Below are 13,600 nucleotides of genomic sequence, written 5' to 3'. Positions count from 1 at the left end.
GATTCTTTACAATCAACCTCGAATACTGGGGGCTTTACTATCGAATAAATCTAGTTCAATACAAGAAAGTTATTTCATATCAAATTCATGTCAAGCATGGTCTCGATAGGGAAAGGTGTAAGGGCCAAATGGTCAAAGCGAATCATGCCCGCATATTTTTGCTCGAGCCCTAGCTCAAAATACGAACACATGTATAAAGACTTCATTACCGATATCTCATATTTTGAAAAATTTCCTTCTACTTCATGATTCAAACAGGCTTAAGGGTCGACCACTACTGAAGAAATTTTGAAACATTTACACCACAAAAGCTTACGGGCTACAATACTTCGAGTTCGAGCAATCACTCACTCGACTATTAAGCCTAAGGGCTATCTTACTTCGAGTTCGAGCAATCACTCACTCGACCATAAAAGCCTACGGGCTACAATACTTCAAGTTCGAAGTCAAGCAATCACTCACTCGACTATTAAGCCTAAGGTCTATCTTACTTCGAGTTCGAGAAATAACTCACTCGACCATAAAAGCCTTCGGGCTATAATACTTCGAGTTCGAATTCGAGCAAGAACTCACTCGACTATTAAGCCTAAGGGCTATCTTACTTCGAGTTCGAGCAATCACTCACTCGACCATAAAAGCCTACGAGCTACAATATTTCGAGATTGAGTTCAAGCAATCACTCACTCGACTATTAAGCCTAAGGGCTATCTTACTTCGAGTTCGAGCAATCACTCACTCGACCATAAAAGCCTACGGGCTACAATACTTTGAGTTCAAATAATAATTCACTCGACTATTAAGCCTATGGTCTATCTTACTTCAAGTTCGAGTTCGAGCAGTCACTCGCTCGACTATCAAGCCTACGGGCTATAATGCTTCGAGTTCAAGTTTCGAGTAATCACTCACTCAACTATTAAGCCTAAGGGCTATTTTACTTCGAGTTCGAGCAATCACTCACTCAACTATTAAGCCTAAGGGCTATCTTACATCTAGTTCGAGCAATCACTCACTCGACCATAAAAGCCTACGGGCTACAATACTTCGAGTTCGAGTTCGAGTTCGAGCAATCATTCAGTCGACTATTAAGCCTAAGGGCTATCTTACTTCGAGTTCGAGCAGTCACTCACTCGACTATGAAGCCTACGGGCTATAATGCTTCAAGTTCGAGTTTCGAGCAATCACTCACTCGACTATTAAGCCTAAGGGCTATTTTACTTCGAGTTCGAGCAATCACTCACTCAACTATTAAGCCTAAGGACCAATACATCTAGAGTTTGAGACTTTGTTCTCACTTAACTGAGACCTAAAGGGTTCCACTATTCTGAGTTCAAGATGGCTTGAACTTAGCTCAAAGATCAGCCATAAAACCGTAAGGGATATATTACTACAAGTTCAAAACATACGCGAACTTAGTTATAAAAACAGTGCAGTCATGGCGTCGATCAAGTTATCCGAAACCTCGTACATATTATTGAACTCGGGGACACACCCTTGCGTGTCTAAAAAACCTAAGGGTTTTTGTTCTATGTTCGAACTAGTATTCTCTCGATTACAGAGGCTGCAACAACAAAATTTTCACAAGCCAAAAGCACAAAACACGTTTTGAGCATAAAACTGAGAAGGCATTCAAAATAAGTTTTTTGTATTGATAAAAAAGGTTATCTACAAGAGACCGGTCAAAGCCTTGCAAAAGGGAAACTAAGTCCTAACTACGGCTGGTGTCGAAATCTTCTTCGGGAGCAACTTCTCCTTCAAGCTCCTCATCGGACCTGCCTCGACTATCTTCTTCATCATCATCTTTGTCATCGAAGGAGGCAAGCTACCTGGCTTCAGCCTCAAGCAACTTAGCTTGAGCTATCTCCTCGAAGAGATAAAAACTTCGAGTATGAATTTCCTCGAGGGTTTCCCTCCGGGATTGGCACTTTGCTGAGTCAATGATCCGTTGCTCTCGGTCAGAAGCCTCCCTTAGCTACATTTAAGAAACCTCAGCATCGGCCCGGTACATAGCAATGAACTTGTCTGCCATGACTTTTGTTGTCTCGATCTATGCCTTGGCCTTAGCAAGCCCAGTTTCGAGCTCCTAGATCCTCCTATCTTGGGCCGAACTTTTCTGTTTGACGCCCCGAAGTTGAACCTCGGCCAATAATAGTTTGGCTAAGGTAGCTTCTTTTTCTACAGCTAGGCGGTCCATAGTCTCCTTCCACCGATCACACTCAGCCTTGACCTGATCGACTTCTCCCTGAAGAAACCCGATCTTTTCAACCTTTTGTTGCAGCTGAGATAACCAAGTGTTAACTTCCATAGTTGGGTCGAGTCCATACTCTATCAAAAGGATGCTCACCTATTTATATAGCATGGCCTCTTACTCACGAGCCTTGGCCAAATCTGCTTGAAGGTCCTTTATAATCTCGTCCTTTTGGCCGCAAAGCAATTTCAGAGCGTTCCTCTCCTACGAGACCTTTTGGAGCTCGGTCTCACACTGGCTGAGATCAGCTCAAAACTTAGCAAGGGCCTACACAAAAAGGGAAAACGCAAGTCAGAATTAGAAAATAATAAAGAAACAAAGTGCAGTAAACAGATTATTACCCGAGATATGAGACGTTGAGCCTCTTCTAGAAGAATAGAAGTGTCACTAATATCGGAGGCATCATTGACTCCAGTAAAGCAATCCTGAAAGGGATGCCCTACGCTAGATCCTCTGCCCATATTAGGGGTCTTTAACTCTAGAGCTTCCCTTAACGCCTCCTCAGAAAAAGTCGGAAGAGAAGGCAAGTGATATGCTGTCATGGTCGCGAGAAAGTCATTCGGGAAGCACTTATCGATCTTCGGGGTATCAGAACCGGCCCCGTCTAGTGTAGCCGTAGATAGTCGAGAAACGGTCTCGAACTCTGGTAATTCGGGATCCTTACCCGATTTCATTTTGGAAGCCTCCTCGACACGAGGCTTGATTTTAGCAGCCGCCGTCCACTCAGAAGGTCTGGTGACCTCGATGGCTTTCACAAATCGGACCACCAGTGCCGAGGCATTTTCCTTTTCTTCTTCTTCTTCTTCTTCTTCTTCTTCTTCTTCTTCTTCTTCTTCTTCTTCTTCTTCTTCTTCTTCTTCTTCTTCTTCTTTATCTCTCAGTCTTTGACTGAGTCCATCGCAAGAGCGATTACTTTTTTCCTCACCCTTCGAGTTTTGGGCTTAGGGTCCTCGGACTTAGAGGCAGTTTTACGCTTTTTGTCTTCCCCCAGTTTTGGAACCGGGGACTTGCTTCCTTCCTCGCCACTTCAAGGCCTCAAAACGGAATCCTTGGCCAGGCCTGCATGAGAGGAAATTAGTAATGAATTGAGTATAAAAATATTTCAAAAACATGAAAAAGGCCCCTACCGTGATTCTTGGCCTCCTACCTTTTGCCAAATCACTCCATGCACGTTCATCATAAGAGGAAGTTGGGGCTAACTTTTGAACCCAATCCTCGAGGTCAGGTACCGCTTGAGGCATCGAAGGAACATCTGCATATCAGAAGGGAATATCGGGAGAAGTCGTAGAAAGATGCAAAGAACAGAGTTTAAAATATCACTTACGGTTGAAGTTCCACTCCTCAGGGAACGACAACTTCTCTTCTGGGATAATGTCACGGGTCCTCACCCGAATAAAATGGCTCATCCAACCCCGATCCTTGTCTTCATCGATACTCGATATCAAGGCTTTCGTTGCCCGGCGTTGGAGCCTGATTAGTCCTCGATAGATTTGAGGCCGATACAACCGCATGAGGTGATTTAGAGTAAACTCTAGCCCCCCGGCCTTGCTAGAGAAGAAGCACAGTATGATTACTATGCGCCATAGAGAGGGGTGAATTTGGCCAAGGGTGACCTGATATCTTTTGCAAAAATCAATAATCACTGGGTCGAGGAGACCCAATGTAATGAGGTAAGTATAAACACTTAAGAACCCCTCCACATGAGCGGTGATGCTCTCTACAGTGGAAGGAATTTGCAACACGACCTCGGGACCCCAGTTGCAGTCCCTCCTCACGGCCTCGAGTTGGCCCTGTGTTATCGAGCACATGTACATCGACACTTGCTCATATTGGCCCGGGATCGATGAAGGATTTTCGACCTTGAAATCAGACTTTAGACAACATGGGCTGGGAACATACTCGTGGGGAAGCGGCTTCGCCAGCGCCTTGCCACCGGATGGCCGGGAAGAGGAGCAAGAAGCCTTCTCCTTCTGCGGTACAGTTTTTGAGGTTTTCGGCATTGGTGTAAGTAAAAGATGAGCGAAGGAAGATAAAAGGATGGTGGTTTCAACGCTGATGAAGATGGCTCTACATGCGGCAAAAAGGAGACGAAAAGAGTAAGAAAATTTAGGAGTTTGACTAGATCAAAAGATAAAGTTTGATTTAATAAAGGAGCAGGCTATTTATAGGCTGAACAGCGGCGGTTCAATATCGGTAATGGCCGATATCGTCTGACACGCATTAAATGCCTCGGTAAACTGAACCGACAGGACAGCTACCACGTGCGTCACGATCGGACTCGATGCAAATGTCATTATATATCTAATCATACCATTGAAAAATCATGTCGTTGCTCGTTACATCCTTCCCGAGGAACGAGGGGACTATCTGTATACTGTCAAAACCGATTAGTCGGTCGTACGGACTGGTCGGGATGATAATATTTTGATCGAATGGTGTCTTCGTAATATCAGGTTGAGGTCCGAAATAAGGTCATCGAGCTTCGAGTTCTAAGACCGATCAATGACAAGCTCGGTATCATTATCGAGCTCGTATCCAAATCGAACTACAAGGCGAAGCAAAATTGTCGAGCTTAAGATGCATAGACCGACCGACATCGACCCCGAATCAATACCAGACTCAGAGTCAGATCGATCTCGAGTCAAGATCGAGGGCTCGAGTTAATACTGAGCTCGAGTCAGTATCGAGCTCACACACAAGATCCGTTGCAACCGCACTAGGGGAGAGAATCCTGGCGGGAATTAGGGAAAACCTAATTCATCATGGGTTCCCCACTATGTATTTTTTATTATATCTAAAGTAAGATCCCTCCACTATAAAGGAGATGATTGTTGTAAGCATCAGGGCATCGACACATTGTAACAAAAAGACTATTTCTCATATTGAAAGATCAATCCTTTGAAGTTCCATTACTTCATCTTATTTAGTTCATTCATTTTCCTCCTTTTAACCGGTTTTATCTTTCATTCTTATAGCCAAGATTGTACATTTCTATTTCTCTTTACTATTTGTATCAAGTTATACCACATACCCTTAGAACCACGTATAAATTCAACTCTATCCAATATTCCGGGTAAACACAAACCTAATAAATATTCGCTTTCACAAAATACTTGATATCAATATTTTATTTAGTTGATTTACATAATCGTTTCTGCTCGCAAAAACAACCCTTTCTGTTATGATCTTTGAAAGTGGCATTTTCGTATTTTTGTGCAGTGATGAAAATATTTCTTTTATAGCATTTAACTGCCTTACTATCATTGTTGTGTTTGACGGCCATTTGTTCAAGAAGAAATATTATCAAATTATATGTTACTGTTTGCTCTTCCAATGTCTAGCCGTACAATTGTTTAAACATGTATATGGGTTATTACAGAAATTTTGAAGGGAAAAAATGCAATTGAATAGTATAAATGGTATAATTAACATGGTAATTGAATTCGGAATAATATAATTTACGTAACACAGAAACATAGTACGACTAAGGGTTTGTTTGGTATGAAAGGAAAATATTTTTCGAAAAATGTTTTCCAATATTTTCATGTTTGGTTGGCCTGAATATTTTAGAAAATATTTTCTTCATGAACTCATTTTTCTTCAATTGGGGGAAGCGGGTAGGAGATGAGGAGAGTAGCATTAAAAAATATTTTTCTAAAAAAATATTTTGTACTCTCTAACCAAACAATAGAAAATATTTTCCGAAAAATATTTTTCACTCACCAACCAAACAAGGAAAAATAAGTGATAAAACCACTCATATTCCATGAAACATTTACCAAACACACCCTAAATATACCAAAATTTCTCAAAATAATACATGCAACTATTATTAATCAACTAACTATTGTATTAAATGTGTGACAAAGAACAAGAAAAGTTATCCTTTAAGAGATGGCTTGATCAAGAATCAAACCCATAAGTGCAGGATTGTAATTGTGTCATGCCATTGAAAAATAGACCGAGAGATGTCAAGGAAAATTAGTCTCCATAAAATAAAATTTCTCAAGATTGGGAGCTCAAGTTAGACCCAGGCAAGGCTGGAGCCTTCATATACCTTTAAATATACTATTTAGTTTAGATAGAGTTGTAGTGTGCAGACATTTCAAACCATGACATTTGATCAATATAATCGTATATCTTTGTCCAATGGACCTTGAACAAACTTATGAATAGAAAATTCAACTCTCTTCCGTATTAGAATATGAGACAAATCAAATACAGTAGAATAATTAATGAAAGATATATGCACCATAACTAATAATGTTTGGTAACAGTCGCAATTTTCCTATTAAATCTCGAGTAATTAGATTTCACAATCAATTTTTAATGTGTTCAAATTACCGGAATACCAAATCAAATGAAAAATAATTCATAATTTTGTGTTATAGAAAAATAAAAGTTAATAAATATTATGTGAAGATAGATATAGATATAGAACACCCTTCAGAGAGCGGTTAGGTACTCACTTTAGTACTTTTCAAGAATATATTTGAAAAGTTTTTCCTCCCTGAGAGAGTCCTTTAGTAATAGCATCTAAAACTTAAGATTGACCTCTTCAAGCGTTAGATATGATTATTTTATGAATCATACAAGTCTATATACTTATCTAAAGTTCTTTTTAGGCTTATCAAAAAAGTTGCCACAAGTACCTCCAGATATTCTCAATTTCCTTTTTTTTTTTTAACATAAAACTTTATAAGAATCATATTTAGAAGTAAAAAAATTTCTCTCTCGTGATGAATAACCAACAGAACTCTCTGAAAAATTACTAATCTATATAAATACATAAAAGAAGGGCATAGCTCCGGTGACGTGGCTAGGCTCACTTATCAGGATTTGTTTTTCTCTTTTTTCTCCTTTTTTTGGGGTTTCTCGATGAATGAACAACGGTTGCTATCCAATTTTAGTCTTTTAAACCGTTTCTCTAATAAGCGTCGTTTGTTTTCCCTAATAAGGCAGCCGTTTGCTTTTACCAATAAATCAACAGGGGTGAAAGAATTAAACACATTAGCGTTTCAACCAAAACCTTAAGGTCTTCAATTCCAATTGCAGCCAGGATGGAGAATAAATTAAAGATAGAGGAAGAAATCAATTGAGGAGGAGCAATTTCTCTCTGTAAAAATATCCGAGGTACAAATTCTTCATGTTTGATTGGTGTTTGATCATGTGTCTCCTTATTAAACTTTTTTTTACCGGCTTCTTACATTAATTTTTTGCAGAGTATCAGTCCAACCATTGGATTCCTGTGAATTTTTCGACTCTTACTTCTTTTTCGTTTTATTGGGATTTTCAGTGTTTGTCTTGACAGTGGGATTAGGCTTTGAACATATTTTTTATTTATACGTCATCTTTGGCCATCCCTGTGTTCGTCATTTTTTCTGTTTGTTTTAAGCTTCAATTTCCAATTTTGCTATGACTTTTGATATATATATTACTCTATGCTTGTAATACATCAACAACTTACTTCAACTGGGTTCGTAAAAAGTTCTGCTTTACAACCTTCAATCTTAATTCTTCTGTATAATATGAGGTGAGTATAAAATTATATATTTTGGATGCCCAACATATAGTTTATTTCCTATAAAGTGTTTCAATCGTTCTTCTAAATCTTTTTTCTCCTTTGTAATTGTTTTGATTATTTCCCTCTTTCTTGTAACAATTATCTATAATTATTCTATTTGTTGTTGTAACTTGTAACTTGTAATAGAATAGGGCAATAAAGAGTTAATACTAGAAAATGATAACCAAGTCACAGTATAGGCATGAACAACAATCTCCTTTATACCGCAGCAATTTGACTATGCCTGTAGTCTTTCAATGAAAAATAGTGAATGTTATGTCATCAGAAAAGCCACCTTCCTTTCGTTTTAACATGATTATTTCATTTTTCTTTTTGCAGGACAAAATGTTTTCAGCTCTTGATTGTCGAACGATTCTTCTGTTTGTCCAAAGTCTATTAGGAGATTCACAAATTTTCTGCGCCGCCTTCCCTTCGTTGTTTATTTAATATTTTTACCTTATCCTAACTGTAGTTTCTTTTGCAGAACAAAATATTGAGAGCCCTCTTAATAGCCTGCTGCAACACCTTTAATTGGAAGAACAAGGAAGGTGAGAGTGCTCTCTAGCACTTCTATTTAAGTAAAGCCTATATCTATTTTCTTCTCCATCACTTAAATCTAATAGAGTCATTTGTTTGTTTGTATGGAACCTTAACATTTTCACAAACTTCAGAATCAAAATCATGTGCATGTGCTTAAAAATTCACTTGAAGTATTTGTATGGCTTAAGCTTAGGATTGGAATGAAATTTATAAAGACTATCGAAGCGACCAATTTGGTATAGAAAGATGGTAATGAAGCATTTTTTAGCTGGAGAAGCAATTGATAGTTAACTAAGTCCCTCAATATCTTGGTATAGGCTTCAAGTGCAAGCGAAAATAAGTAGGAATTAGGTGGTTGAGAACTTTCTAGGATTTGACTTAACAGATAGGTACAAGAAGACCTTGGGTTGTTTTCTTTCCATATTTCCTTGGTTATAACTTATAAGCAAAAAAGTATGAATCATGACCTAATGTAATTTGCTAGGATGCTGCGGCAAGCAAAGGGATCGAGAACATAGCTGTTTCAGCAAGATGTGGAGCTTATTGATGTGAAGAGCATGCCTTATATTAAACAAATTAGTGAACAAGAGGCAATGCTTCATTATGGTTGCCTCTATTATGACTGCTTAAATCTATCTTTCCTTCTCCATTTGAATTATCTCCATTTTAATAGTTAATGAACTTAGTATTTACCGACAGTTCTATTTAATTTAATAGTTTATCCCAGAGTTACTTAATGAATCGGTTTGGATAGATATTACTAATGATAAAGCAATTTCTTTTATATGTCTGTCATCAAAGCTTGCTTTTGTAATCCATATTTATGTATTATTTTTAAACTTGAAGTGGTTGTATGACCACATATTTGTTCAGTGCAAGTAGCTCTTTATTTGCTTTTTCTTTTCAACTTATATTCCTTCACCAAATTCTTTCACTGAGTATCTTCAATTGATTTTGCTTAAGACTCAGAAGAACTCTTGCATTTGATAAACTAATGTCCTCTATCTTAGAAGCATTTTTGGAAGTAACAAATATTACTTTAAGTAGTTTCAAATCTGATTTAACTTGAATGATTTTTTGAAAGCTAAAAGTCCGTTTTGTGTGATCTAAATGTAAAAATATTAATGTTTCTCCTTACAGTTACAGGTAATGCACTTTTTCAGTTAGCCAGAGTAACAAAATAAAATACTTTTAGATAGACCCTTAATATATATTTGACTGAGAGAACCATGTATTTACCTCTTCTCTGCCCAAAGATATATATATAAATATATTTTAAACTGAACATTTTACTTAAATATTTTTCTATTTCTTCTTTTCCGAAAGAATTTTTGATAGCTTAAAATGTTATTTATCCAAGCTCCAATTTTTGTATTGTTATTTCTTCAAACATAGATAATTAATTTTTATTGCATAAGTGAAGTGTTTTAATCTCTTCTGTGTCAGATTATAAGACTATTCTAATTATGTTTTTCACGATAGTGCAAAGCGCGACATATTCACTAGTTATTAAATATTAAATGCTATTAATAATCATGGACATCGACGGAAGCCGATTTTATGTTCTTTTTTACTAATTATGCATTATTAACTATTGATATTTTTTTGTAACATCCCATAATGAAGTAAACATGATTTGTATCACAAAACACATGAAATTGGGAAGGGATTGTGTAACGACCCGATCGGTCCTTTTGAGCATTTGCATTCAGTTTGGAAGTTTGAGGTCATGAGTAGCTTCGTATGGTGAATTATGACTTGTGTGTATTGTCGGCTTTGGTTTTTGAGTGGTTAGTAATTGATTTAGAAGGATGATTCTCACTTGAGAAGCTTGAAGTTGAAAGAGTTGACCAAGTTTGACTTTTGTGTATTTGACCTCGGACCGGAGTTTTGATAGTTCTAGTAGGTCCAAATACTGATTTTGGACTTGGGTGTATGCCCAAATTTGCATTTGGATGTTCCTAGTAGGTTTTGGCTCTAATTGGCGAAAGTTGACAATTTGAAGGTTTAGAAAGCTCATAGGTTTGACGGGGAGTTGGCTTCGATGATATCGAGTTTGAATTATTGTTCCGGGAGTTGAAATATGTTCGTTATGTTATTTGAAACTTGTGTGCAAAATTTGACGTCATTCTGAGTTGATTTGATATGGTTTTGCACAAGTTTTTAAAGTTGAAAGTTCAAAAGTTTATTGAGTTTATTTTCGGGTGGGATTCATGATTTTGATATTATTTTATGTGATTTGAGACCTCGAGTAGGTTCATATTATGTTTTGAAACTTATTGGTATGTTCGCATGGGGTAGCGAGGGGATCAGGTGAGTTTCGGAAGGGTTATGTGCTTTACGGACGCGAGGCTTCTTCCGCGTTTGCGAAGGTTTCAACTGGGCAGTGCTATAAAGTACTCTATTTTCGTACTTTGAGTTATTTTATCATATTTTGTATTAGGGAGCTCGGATTTGGTTGATTTTGGAGAGGATTTTTACCATATTGATTGGGGTAAGTACTTTTGACTCAGATTTGATTATTTTACATGATTCCATCTTCGATTTTAGCATTTAATTTGATGAATCTAAAATATAGATTGGGGAATTTTTGTCTAAGCTTTTATAAAGTGAATAATTTAGTTTTGAACATCGATTTGGAGTTGAATTTGAGAGAAATTAGTATGGTTGGACTCGTATTCGAATGAGTCATCAGAATTTGTGAGTTATGTCGGATTCCAGGGTGCGGGTCCAGATTGACTTTTTGGTTGACTTTGAGTATTTAATTAAAGATTCGACCTTTATCGTTTGAGTTTGCTTCTTATGGCATTATTTGATGATTTTGAGTTGCTTTTGGCTAGTTTCGAGCAGTTCAGAGGTCGATTTGTGTGGGACGGAGCTTCTAGTGTATCAATTTGGCTTGTTTGAGGTAAGTGTCTTACCTAACTTTGTTGAGAGAATTTTTTCTACTAAATGATATTATTTGCTACATGTGGGGATGATGCATATACAAGGTGATGAGCGTATATGCATGTGCAAGGATTTTCCATGCTCGGCATGGAGAAATTATATGCTTTCTTTGTGCTTTGATGAACCCGGTAATTCTCTAATTTATGCTTTATTTATTTCTAAGACGATTAAACTAAATTAACCGTGTTAGAAATCATGTTAGAACATATGACATCTTAAAAAAGATTTAATGTGTTATTTTCGGACTGTTTACATACTTAATTGACTGTTGTATTATGAACACCCATTTATACATGTTATTGTCCTGCTACTTGAGTTTATTTATCTGTAATATGTGTAAGGATTGGGGCCTTAGGGCTATATTTTGCACGAGGGTTATTTCCATACGGTTGGAATGATGTTGGCACGATGAGTATTTTCGTGCGGTTTGAAATGAGATTTGTTTGTCGGTTATTACCGTGCGAAAGGAAAGGAAGTTGGATTTCTGTTATGATTACTCATTCGTTCAGTACTTACATACCCTTTACTTTGGTTCTATTATTGTTGGTTGCTTTGTATGATACTTTCAGTTGGATTCCTTATTTAGTTACCTCTGTGATTTTCCTTTGGCCTGTTACAGTTATAGCTATGTCTTTACCTTGTTAATTACTGTTACATCTACGCATTTATTTGATTTACTTCCATTACATGTCCTCTTCGAATTCATGCCTTTATTTTTTATTAGCCATACCTATAACATGCCTCTAATTATCACGTGATTTACTTCTTAGATGCCTTAACATGCTACATGTCTTCATTCACTACATGCCTTCACTTACTACATAGCTTCACTTACCATATGCTTTTACTTACCATATATTTTTACTTATTGAATGCCTTCACTTGTCACATGCTTCTACTTGCTACATGATTTAATATGTGTTGAATGCCTTCATTTGATCCCTTTCATTACTTGATAAACATCTTACCCGTTTCATGTTCTACTTTCCTTTGCTTAACTGGATTGGGTGACTTTTAGATTGGTTCTGTGTTTATGCTTGGTGGAAGTCTTTTCTTTATATGTGGGAGACTAGCTCTGTGGTGCTCGGCTGTTATAAAATAGTTACATATAAATTTATATATATATATATATATATATCCGTGGATCGGGTTGCACGTCACAACGAAAAAGATATTATATGTGTGGGATCGGGTTGTACGCTGCAACGATATTTATACTATATATTGTGGATCGAGTTAAGCAGCGCAACAGAGAAGATGTTTTATATAAATATATATATGGAACGGGTTGCGCGCAACAGCGAATAAGATATTTTTTATGCATATATTTGTGGATCGGGTTGCATGCCTCAACGGAGAAGACATTATATATATATATATATATATATATATATATATATATATGTGTGTGTGTGTGTGTGTGTGTGTGTGTGTGTGTGTGTGTGTTGCACACCGCAATGAAGAAGACGACTTATGATTATTCTTGTCTATTTTTTTCTGTTATCATATTGTGTTGTGAGACGAAGACGTGATGATATTCTGGGTCCTTCTGTTATTTGTGTTCTTGTTTCATTTACTATGTGGTTATTTGTATCTCTTTATCGTATCGCTCTTTCTACTTATCATCTACACATGTAAAATATTGAGTGAGTATATCTTGACTTAAAACCTCGCCACTACTTCACCGAAGTTTGTTAAGATATTTACTGAGTCCATGGGGTCGGTTGTATTCATGCTACACTTCTGCACCTTGTGTGCAGATCTTGGAGCTGCGTAGCTGTGGAAGACGAAGCATGTTATTGAAGACGTTCTAGTGTTCCAAATTCGAGCTACCTCTTTTTCAGGGTAGTGTAGGACTTAAATTCTGTTAATGTATACTTTAAACATATGTTGTATTATTTTCATACAAGTTTTGTAAATCAAATTCTTAGAGGCTCATGACTTATACTACCAAATCCTTGGGTTATTGTTCAAAATTTTAATTATTTCACTTATTGACTTCATATAAATTTCAGTAGAAATGTGTTGACTATTGTTTAGCATACCTAGCGGGTTGAGTTAGGTGTCATTATGACTATGCGGACATTGGTCGTGAGAAGTTGGTATCAGATCATTAGGCTCATAGATTCTACGAGTCATGTGCAAGTTCCTAGTAGAGTCTCGCGGATCAGCATGATGACGTCCATACCTATCTTTAAGAGGCTACATGGTATCTAGAAACTTCTTTTCTTTCTTTCCTCATCATGCGCCTTTGATTCAGTTTGGCACCTATATCTTTGATTTCTTCCTATTCACTCGTATGT

The 13,600-nt window shown here is 37.1% G+C and overlaps 1 long non-coding RNA gene across 5 annotated transcripts; it reads left to right on the top strand.

Annotated features, from left to right (window-relative positions):
- Nucleotides 1-7,012: 7,012 nt before the first annotated feature.
- LOC117281655 (uncharacterized) lies at nt 7,013-13,287 on the top strand. 5 transcript variants are annotated; one of them, XR_011411690.1, is made up of 6 exons: nt 7,014-7,378; nt 8,148-8,356; nt 8,833-10,842; nt 11,189-11,256; nt 11,342-11,425; nt 13,058-13,287. It is a non-coding gene; the product is annotated as an uncharacterized lncRNA (long non-coding RNA). The 5 variants fall into 5 exon arrangements; XR_011411688.1 differs by having other exon boundaries at nt 7,013-7,378; nt 11,189-11,425; XR_011411689.1 differs by having other exon boundaries at nt 11,342-13,287.
- Nucleotides 13,288-13,600: the final 313 nt, after the last annotated feature.

Source organism: Nicotiana tomentosiformis, chromosome 10 (assembly GCF_000390325.3).
Source record: "Nicotiana tomentosiformis chromosome 10, ASM39032v3, whole genome shotgun sequence".
NCBI lineage: Eukaryota > Viridiplantae > Streptophyta > Magnoliopsida > Solanales > Solanaceae > Nicotiana > Nicotiana tomentosiformis.
The sequence above is the reverse complement of the archived record's forward strand: the minus strand, read 5'-3'. Positions and strand labels throughout refer to the sequence as shown.